The sequence below is a fragment of the Zea mays genome, chromosome 6 (assembly GCF_902167145.1).
Source record: "Zea mays cultivar B73 chromosome 6, Zm-B73-REFERENCE-NAM-5.0, whole genome shotgun sequence".
NCBI classification, from domain to species: Eukaryota; Viridiplantae; Streptophyta; class Magnoliopsida; order Poales; family Poaceae; genus Zea; species Zea mays.
This window is the reverse complement of record NC_050101.1, coordinates 31,658,118-31,669,373: the sequence shown is the minus strand read 5'-3', so window position 1 is coordinate 31,669,373 and position 11,256 is coordinate 31,658,118.

Here is an 11,256-nt window from a genome sequence, read left to right as displayed (position 1 = left end):
ACATCAAGACCCCTGGAGTTACTTCATATGGACCTCTTCGGACCCGTCGCCTATCTAAGCATAGGAGGAAGTAAGTATGGTCTTGTTATAGTTGATGATTTTTCCCGCTTCACTTGGTTATTCTTTCTGCAGGATAAATCTGAAACCCAAGGGACCCTCAAGCACTTCCTAAGGAGAGCCCAAAATGAGTTTGAGCTCAAAGTGAAGAAGATAAGGAGCGACAATGGGTCCGAGTTCAAGAACCTTCAAGTGGAGGAGTATCTTGAGGAGGAAGGAATCAAGCACGAGTTCTCCGCTCCCTATACACCACAGCAAAATGGTGTGGTAGAGAGGAAGAACAGGACGCTACTAGACATGGCGAGAACAATGCTTGGAGAATTCAAGACACCCGAGCGGTTTTGGTCGGAAGTTGTGAACACGGCTTGCCACGCCATAAACCGGGTATACCTTCATCGCCTCCTCATGAAGACTTCATATGAGCTCCTAACCGGTAACAAACCCAATGTATCTTACTTTCGTGTATTTGGGAGTAAATGCTACATTCTAGTGAAGAAAGGTAGAAATTCTAAGTTTGCTCCCAAAGCTGTAGAAGGGTTTTTATTAGGTTATGACTCAAATACAAAGGCGTATAGGGTCTTCAACAAATCATCGGGTTTGGTTGAAGTCTCTAGCGATGTTGTATTTGATGAGACTAATGGCTCTCCAAGAGAGCAAGTTGTTGATCTTGATGATGTAGATGAAGAAGACGTTCCAACGGCCGCAATACGTACCATGGCAACTGGTGATATACGACCACAAGAACAAGAGGAGCAAGATCAACCTTCCTCCTCAACAATGGTGCATCCCCCAACTCAAGACGATGAACAGATTCATCAAGAGGAGGCGTGTGATCAAGGGGAGCACAAGATGATCATATAATGGAGGAAGAAGCTCAACCGGCACCTCCAACCCAAGTTCGAGTGACAATTCAAAGGGATCATCCCGTCGACAAGATTTTGGGTGATATTAGCAAGGGAGTAACTACTCGCTCTAGATTAGTTAGTTTTTGTGAGCATTACTCTTTTGTCTCTTCTATTGAGCCTTTCAGGGTAGAAGAGGCCTTGCTAGATCCGGACTGGGTGTTGGCCATGCAGGAAGAGCTCAACAACTTCAAGAGAAATGAAGTTTGGACACTAGTGCCTCGTCCTAAGCAAAACGTTGTGGGAACCAAGTGGGTGTTTCGCAACAAACAAGACGAGCACGGGGTGGTGACAAGGAACAAGGCACGACTTGTGGCAAAAGGTTATGCCCAAGTCGCAGGTTTGGACTTTGAGGAGACTTTTGCTCCTGTGGCTAGGCTAGAGTCAATTCACATATTGTTAGCCTATGCTACTCACCATTCTTTTAGTCTGTTCCAAATGGATGTGAAGAGCGCTTTCCTTAATGGGCCAATCAAGGAGGAGGTGTACGTGGAGCAACCCCCTGGCTTTGAGGATGAACGGTACCCCGACCACGTGTGTAAGCTCTCTAAGGCGCTCTATGGACTTAAGCAACCCCCAAGAGCATGGTATGAATGCCTTAGAGACTTTTTAATTGCTAATGCTTTCAAGGTTGGGAAAGTCGATCCAACTCTTTTTACTAAGACTTGTGATGGTGATCTTTTTGTGTGCTAAATTTATGTCGATGACATAATATTTGGTTCTACTAACCAAAAGTCTTGTGAAGAGTTTAGCAGGGTGATGACTCAAAAGTTTGAGATGTCGATGATGGGCGAGTTAAGCTATTTCCTTGGGTTCCAAGTGAAGCAACTCAAGGATGGCACCTTCATCTCCCAAACGAAGTACACGCAAGACTTGATCAAGCGGTTTGGAATGAAGGACGCCAAGCCCGCAAAGACTCCAATGGGAACCGATGGGCACACCGACCTCAACAAAGGAGGTAAGTCCATTGATCAAAAGGCATACCGGTCTATGATAGGGTCCTTACTTTATTTATGTGCTAGTAGACCAGATATTATGCTTAGCGTATGCATGTGTGCTAGATTTCAATCCGATCCAAAGGAGTGTCACTTAGTGGCAGTGAAGCGAATTCTTAGATATTTAGTTGCTACGCCTTGCTTCGGGATCTGGTATCCAAAGGGGTCTACTTTTGACTTGATTGGATATTCAGACTCCGACTATGCTGGATGTAAGGTCGATAGGAAGAGTACATCGGGGACGTGCCAATTCTTAGGAAGGTCCCTGGTGTCGTGGAGCTCTAAGAAACAAACTTCCGTTGCCCTATCCACCGCTGAGGCCGAGTATGTTGCCGCAGGACAGTGTTGTGTGCAACTACTTTGGATGAGGCAAACCCTCAGGGACTTTGGCTACAATCTGAGCAAAGTCCCACTCCTATGTGATAATGAGAGTGCTATCCGCATGGCTGATAATCCTGTTGAACACAGCCGCACAAAGCACATTGACATCCGGCATCACTTTTTGAGAGACCACCAGCAAAAGGGAGATATTGAAGTGTTTCATGTTAGCACCGAGAACCAGCTAGTCGATATCTTACCAAGCCTCTAGATGAGTCGACCTTTTGCAAGCTGCGTAGTGAGCTAAATGTCTTAGATTCGCGGAACCTGGATTGATTTATAGCACACATGTGTTTTATGCCTTGACCATGTTCCTTAATGCATTTTGTTGTTTATTTATGGTGCTCAAGTTGTACAAGCACTCCCCGGACCTCACAAGTCCATTTGCAAGTGATGCACATATTTAGGGGGAGATGTGCTACAACTTGACCCTTTGAGACTAACTGTGTGCTCGAGTTTGCTTAATTTAGTCTCAAAGGAGGTTTGAAAGGGAAAAGGTGGACTTGGACCATGCAAGACTTCCACTGCACTCCGATGAAAGAGTAACTGATTCCAAGTTCATTTTTGTACCCTTATTGCCTTTTTACTCTTAATTGAATATTTTGGTGAGGCAATGGGGTTCTCGGGCCAAGATTGATCCCATTTTGGTGCTTGATGCCAAAGGGGGAGAAAATAAGGCCAAAGCAATAAATGGATCAGCTACCACTTGAGAATTTTGAAAATAGTAGAATAAAGTTTTTGGTTTGTCAAAATTCTCTTATTGTCTCTTTTGTCAAAAGTTGGCCTCTTGTGGGGAGAATGGTTGATTATGGAAAAAAAGGGGGAGCCTCTTGTGGGGAGAATGGTTGATTATGGGAAAAAGGGGGAGTTTTTGAAATCTTTGATCAATTTCTCTTGGAACAACTCTCTTTATGTCTCAATAAGTGTGTTTGACTTAGAGATAGGAAATTGAGGTTGATTTGCAAAAACAAACCAAGTGGTGGCAAAGAATGATCCAAATAAGCCAAATTTGAATCAAAACAAATTTGAGTTTTCATTTGCATTGATGTTGCACTTCTTTTAGTTGCTTTTTATTGTGTTGGCATAAATCACCAAAAAGGGGGAGATTGAAAGGGAAATGTGCCCTTGGGCTATTTCTAAGTATTTTGGTGATTAAGTGTCCAACACAAGTGCCTAAGTGTTAAATTGTGCCAAGGACTCAAGAAGTGCAAATCAAGATTAAAGGTATGTTTCTAGACTTAGTACATTGTTTTTAAGACTAATGCATTGTGTCTAAGTGCTAGAAACAGGAGAAACAATCTTGGAGAGGTTGGCTGTGTACAGCCAAAAGGCTGCTCTGTCTGGGTGCACCGGACTGTCCGGTGGTGCACCGGACAGTGTCTGGTGGTGCACCGGACAGTGTCCGGTGCGCCAGGCTGGCTCTGATAAAAAGTCCGCTCTCGGGACTTCGTCGGCGGCGTACGGCTAAAATTCACCGGACTGTCCGGTGTGCACCGGACTGTCCGGTGAGTCAACTGTCGGCCCGGCCAACGGTCGGCCGCGTAATCCGCGCGCGACGCGTGGCAGAGCCAACGGTCAGAAGGTGGCACCGGACTGTCCGGTGTGCACCGAACAGTGTCCAGTGCGCCAACGGCTCTGAATCTCCAACGGTCGGCTTCGCCAAAGAAGGAAAGAAATCTGCACCGGACAGTGTCCGGTGGTGCACCGGACTGTCCAGTGCGCTAGGCGACAGAAGGCAGGAATTGCCTTCCTGGAATGCTCTCAACGGCTCCTAGCTGCTTTGGGGCTATAAAAGGGACCCCTAGGCGCATGAAGGAATATACCAAACATTCTCTAAGCATTCCTAAGCACCAAGACTTCAATTCCGCACATTCGATTCTTTGTGATAGCAACTAGAGCTCCATTTGAGTAGAGAACTCTTTGAGTTGTGTTGAGAGCTCGTGTTGTGACTTGTGTGCGTGTGTTGCTCTGATTTTGTGTCTTGTGTGCGTTGCTCATCCCATCCTTACTTCCGTGCTTCTTTGTGAACATCTTTGTAAGGGTGAGAGGCTCCAAGTTGTGGAGATTCCTCGCAAGCGGGATATAGTAAAGTGAAAGCAAAACACCGTGGTATTCAAGTGGGTCTTTGGACCGCTTGAAAGGGGTTGAGTGCAACCCTCGTCCGTTGGGACGCCACAACGTGGAGTAGGCAAGTGTTGGACTTGGCCGAACCACGGGATAAACCACTGTGCCATCTCTGTGTTGATATTCATGTGGTTATCGTGTTGTGCAAGAACTCTTCTCTAGCCACTTGGCTTTATTGTGCTAACTCTTAATCAAGTTTTGTGGATTAAGTTTCAAGTTTTTACAGGATCACCTATTCACCCCCCCCCCCCTCTAGGTGCTCTCATTTATCCAATTTGGGCATAAACATCGAGTTCATTAAATAAGTGAAAAGGGCAGGATCATTAGTATGTCCGGATGACATAACCAAATACTCATACAACCCATATCTTATCGTGAAAGCCGTCTTCAGAATATCCTCTAGCCAAACTCGAATTCGATGATAACCCGAACGGATATCAATCTTTGAAAATACCTTTGCCCCAACAAGCTGATCAAACAAAAGATATATTCACGGCAGCGGATACTTGTTCTTGATAGTTACTTCATTTAGAGGTCTATAGTCGACACACATCCTTAGGGTTTGATCTTTCTTCTTCACAAAAATTGCAGGACAACCCCATGGTGAGGAACTAGGTCGAATAAAACCCTTTTCTAGCAAATCTTGCAATTGAGTCTTCAACTCTGCTAGTTCATTTGGGGGCATTTTGTATGATCTCTGAGAAATAGAAGCTATACGAGGCTTCAGTTCAATAGAAAATTACACATCATGTTCTGGTGGTAAACCTGGCAACTCTTCTGTTAATACATCTAGAAATTATCTCACCGCCGGGATATTGTCTAAGTCTTCAGTTACGACACTATAAGCTCTTTTTGGAACTTCTTTTAGGGAGGGCAGCTGAATTTTCAATTGGCTTTCTCCTAACACCGTATTTATCTGGATAGTCTGCTTGCTAGTGTCAATAATAGCTTCATGTTGAGCTAGCCAATTCATACCTAAGATCACATCTATGTTTTGGCCCTTTAGCACTATCATATTGGTGGGGTAGTTATGCCCACCCAATTTTACTGGCACATGAAATGCTACTTCCTTAGTGCCTAACTTACCCCCAGAAGATTTTACAATAACCCCCATACTTGTTTCTTGAATTGGAACATTATGATCCATGTCAAAGGTTCTACTAATGAATGTATGGGATGCACCAGTATCGAAAAGTACTTTAGCAAAAATGATGGGCAACAAGGAACGTACCCATCAGCACTGGATTCCCCTTTGGAGTCACGTCAACTTGAGTATAGAACACTCGCCCAGTTTTCCTATTGTCCTTACCTCTTGTATTGTTGACAGAAGTGTTCTTGCTCTGATTTTGAGTGTTGTTTCTGCTGGTCTCTTGAAGTTGGAGTTATTTTAGCGAGGATAGGGACAATCATTAATGAAATGTCCCGCTTTTCCGCAGTTGTAGCAAGGATATTTGGTGCCAGTGGGAGCAGGCAAGCGGGGTACTTGGCTATTAGTGGGTAGAGATTGGCGTTGCATATTAGTGGGGTGGTGTAGATAGGAGTTTTAGCAGGATAAGCGGTTGGGCGATAGGGAATGTTGGTAGAGCCAGTAGTTCTGATTATTACCTTTTGACGCTTTGCTAGGTCCTAGGAACACCCAACGCCATACCCTTTCCACATCGTTTTAGCATTTTGATGCACCAGCCATTTTTCTTCCACTGCAATTGCCATATTGACAGCTCGATTATACGTCAGGTCATAACATGTGGTGATTTTCTTCTGCAGTTTAAAACTCAGCCCTCTCATGAAGCAATCTCGATTTTTAACATCGGTGTTCACATGGTCAACAACATATTGAGTCAAATGATTGAACTTTCCTAAATACTGCATTACTGTGTCAGGACCTTGCTTTAGCCTAAAAAATTCCTCTAGTTTCATTTGCAAGACTCCATCAGGAATATAGTGTGCTCTGAAGGCTACCATAAATTCAGCCCAAGTAACTTGATGTTCTACTGGTTGGATAGCCACAAAATTTGCCCACCAAGTATTGATAGGACCACGAAATAACTGAGCAGCAAAATATGGCTTCTGCACTTCTGTACACTGCATCAGACCAAATTTCTGCTCCACCACCCGAAGCCATTCATCAGCTTCAAGTGCCTCCTCAGCTTTTGCAAAAGTGGGAGGCCGAGTATCCATGAATTCCATATAAGAAGCATTCCTAGCATTATTGGGAGGTATCCGGGCCCCATTCTGATTCTGATTCTGGAGTACTTCACGCATCACACGTAAATTATCAGTCGTCGCATTTACCAGTGCGGCAATTGCATCAGCCAGTGTTGGAGGGATTGGTGGCGGTGGAGGATTAGGATCAGCTTCCGCACCACTCTGAGAGGTGCCCGCCACATCAGACAATCGAATACGCTTAGGCATCTGAAATAAAACAAAGCTCATAAATGCATGTCCACAACCAGGAATATATTACAAAAGTGAAACACGTGATCCTTAGTGGTTACAATACCAAAACTCACACACTACTGGTGGTATTAATATTACAATAGAGGATACACTCATATAACGAGTGCCCATTTTATTCCTCTGTGTCAGTGTCTATCCCTGACACACTACTACCCCCTAGAGAATCACCACCTGGTGCAAACATAGGAGCTACTTCTTCATCTAGGTCCGCACCAGGCTCACCCCCATCCGCTAGCACAATACCATCTTCTACCTCCGCAACTCCTGGCGCGTCGTCGGGGTGCAGCTGGTAGTAAAGCTGGTGAACTTCCTCATGCAGCTCATTAGAGTAATCCTCCAGATCATTGTAAGCTAGCACCAAATCTTGGAAATGGCCCCTCAAATGGTTTTCATGGGCAAATGATGCCTCCCTGGATCGGATTGTTGCGGCCAGGCGTTTGTCACACCCGGTTTTAGAAGGCAAACCGAATGCGAACCATGTACGTGCCAGGATCAGTTATTCACGTACACAGCAGTTACATAACATGGACATCATCACACAGTGCTCAAATAGTATTAAAAGGGGAAATAATAGTTGATTACATCATACGTCTGAGACGTCCATTTAGTCCTTACAATAAATCAAAGTGCGGAAAAGAAACGTAGATAAACGCGGCCTTCACAGGCAGCCGACTGGGGGTTGCCGCTAACCCACGCCTAGAACTCGTCGTAGTCTTGGAACTCCTGGAAGTCTCCTTCCACAGCTTCATCTTCTCCTGAGCAGTGGTTGCAATGCTGACAACCTGGGGATGGGGGGGTTTGGTGTGTAGAGCAAGGGTGAGTACACATCAACATACTCAGCAAGTATCCTGTTTGGCTGTAGTGGACTAGCTTTATGTGGGGGATAAGTCAAGCAGTTGCTTTTAGTTGGTCAGATTATTATTTACTAATAGAAAGTCAGGTTTTAGCATTAACCCAAGTTATTAGCCCGATGTACCCTTTCCAAACGGAAAGAATACCACTTACCAGCACCATAGTCATAACTAAAACCATCGATCTCATAGCCACCTGTACCATAATGTCTCTGATCAAGTACCACTAATCACTGGAGCTCCCTTGGCCGCTCATAACTGCGAGCACAGCTGATATATCAGTTTTCAAACACTCTGCAGTGGTTGTGCACTTTACCCACAAGCCGTGATTCCCTTTCTGCCCGGAGAGAGCTACTCCCCATTGACCACTACCTAGGTGGCCTAGCAGGGCATCACTACGTAGCCTTTACAAAGATTCCCCATGGCTGTAGCCACCCGTTAGGTTTCCTAACTGCACCGCACTCCTCCCCAAGGGGCGAACCCAAACTTGGCAGAGCGAGCCGCATACACCGAGCCCCATTGACGGCACGACGGCTAAGTGAACTACACCCCGGATCCTCTAATTATTCAGCTAAGGGCATCCCATTCCACCCTCATGGTTGCACTGTTTTCCCGGGCGGTCATCCATAGAACAGGTCCTTACGGAGAGGCACTCGAGAAACCGCTCGAGTCCCCTTGAAGACCACAAGTATAACATCATAATAAGAGAGGGGAAAACAGTGTATCATAGATAATCTCATCATGTTCATTGATTAGAGTTAAGCAATAGCATAAAGCTAAGCAATAATAATCCAACCCAAATAGGTGAACAAGGACATGGATAACAAAGCTAGTCAATCCTTAGGCATAAATGTGTAAAGCGGGAGGTGAATTAAAGAATGAATAGGACAGAGATAGGTCAAGGGACACTTGCCTCCACCAACCGACTGCTGTTCAGGGGCTTCTCCTGCGAGTTCCTCGGGCTCTTCGACCGAATCGTTCTCTATGCGATTGCAAGCATACATACATCCATCCATTCAAATTAGGGAACAAACAGTACACCATACAAGAGAACAAATGAAGTAAATATGCCTAGAATATCACATACGATAATGAACTTACCATGGTTAGAAAGAAATGAGAAAAGGTCTCGCGAGAGTGAAAGCTTATGCCCGAGACGCACTATGGGTTGATGAATAACTAGACGTCACGTGTTCTAATTCCAATTGGTCTTAACAAAAGAATTAGCTACATGCACTAATGTAAACGTGACCACTTTTAGTAGATTAACATTAAATGAGTTAGGCAATTAGCTATACAAATTAACTAACGTAACCAATTTCCAAATTGAGACTCCTATCTTATTAATATAAACACGTGATTAGCGCGCATAGGACACGGGGGGGGGTAGACGGGGCACGACGGGTCGTGCCAAGGCACGCGCACTACGCGAGCACGCGCGCGAGACCGCACGCACACGCCACGAACTAGCCGTGCGCACGTCGGGGCCGAGCACTAGCCGAGCTCAAAGCCGCGCGCTAAAGGCACGCTGGGCCGAGCTCGAGGCCACGCCGGGGCCGTCACGACGCGAGCAAGGCACGGCGGGGCGAGCGGGCAAGCGCGCCGGGGCAAGCGAGCACGGGCGAGCGAGGACGCGGCCGGGCGAGGCCGGGCGCGGGGCGGGTGGCCGAGCCGGGGCGCGACGGGAGCGGCCGAGCCGGGGCACGGGGCGGCCGAGCTTGCCGGGGGGCGACCGAGCCGGGGCGGCGCGGGGCGGGGCCGAGCGGGCGCGGGGCTCGCCGGAGGCGAGGCGGCCGAGGGCGGGGCGGACGGGGGCGGCCGGACGCGAGGGGCTGAGCGGGGCTCGCGCGGGGGCGGCCGAGCCGGGGCAACCGGGGCGCGGCGAGGGGCGGGCTCGCCGGAGCGAGGCGCGCCGGGGCCGGGGGTGGCCGAGGTCGGGCGGCCGAGCGGCGGCGAGGGGCGGCCGGCCAAGCGGGGCGGCCGGGCGCGAGGGGCCGAGGGCGGTCGAGCCGGGGGTGGCCGGGGCCGGGGCCGGGGCCGAGCTCGCCGAGCCGGGGGCGGCCGAGCCGGGGACGGTCGGGGGCGGCGTGGGGAGGGCGGTCGAGCGGGCGGCCTAGCGCGGGGCGGCCGAGGGCGACCGGGCGCGGGAGAGGCCGGGGCCGAGGCCGAGCTCGCCGGAGCGGCCGAGCTCACCGGAGCGGCCGAGCTCGCCGGGGCCGAGGCGGGCGCGCCCATGGCGCGAGGGTGGGGGACGCCGGTGGGAGGGAAGGAGGAGGGAGGGGAGGAGAGGAGGGAGGGGGAGGGAGAAACCTCACCGGAGAGGGAGGCCGGCGCGGCGGCGGCGCCGGGGAGGGGCGGCGCCGGGGAGGGGCCGCGGCGGCGCGGGGGCGGGACGGGGGCGACGGCGGCTAGGGTTAGGGTGAGGGAGAGAGAGAGAGGGGATGACGAGCGGGACCCGCGGGGAGAGGATTTTTAGAAAAAGAAAAGGGGAGGGGGACGGTTGGGCCGGATGGGCCCAAAGGGGGAGGGGGGCGCGCGGCTGGGCCGCCAGGCAGCCCACGGCGGGAAGGGAAGGGGGGGAAGGGGGGCGGCTGGGCCGAAAATGGGGAAGTAGGGGGAAGAGGAGAAGGAAAAGGTTTTCTTTTTCTTTTCTAAATATAGTTTTTGAATCAAAGATTCAAATATATTTAAGGAGTTTAAATTGATGCACAAACATAACAATTCAAAAAATGTCTCGGCATGTTATGCAGCAATCAAGAACTCTTTTTAGGGTTTTATTTTACTAGGCTTATAGATATATAAAACAAAATAGTTCTCCATTATTTAAAAAAGGAAGAAAAGCAAGGAATGAGGAAAGTAACACCTGAATTTGGTGGATATCAGAAAAGAAATTTTATACCCCCAAATTCAGGGTGTTACAAATCTAACCCCCGTAACAGAATCTCGCCCTCGAGATTCAAGGAGAGGCTAGCAAGAAAATGAGATGGTCCATTGGTTGATCACGACTTTCTTGAGTTGCCTTTCACTCTGCAAGCTTAACTTGCAGACTGGTTGCTTTAACCTTTAGATGCTTGAGACCGATTGGTGCAATTCTTGAGGATCTCCTGGACCTGTGGGTTAGGACCCCCACACGCTTTCGCTGCGCCACTCTGATCTTGTTGGTTGATGTTGATCGCATTATCTTCATTGGGGTTAGCGACTAACCCCCTTAACAGAAGCGTTGATATGCACTTGGTGAAGATGCTGCCGACTCTGATCTTGACTGATCAAGAGAGGAGTTGGAGATTGCCAAATGGACAGGTGCAAGAGGAAAGGGTAGCGAGAAAAGGTAAGTATAGACGGATTAGAGAGAGCAGGGGGAGAACCCAACTACTTAACTCTATGGCATTCACCTAGTAAACTGATGTCATTGCGGACCAAGGGCCACAACACATCAACACTCATCACAAAGAAGCAACTCAGTCATATCACAAAGACAAACAACACAAGCAT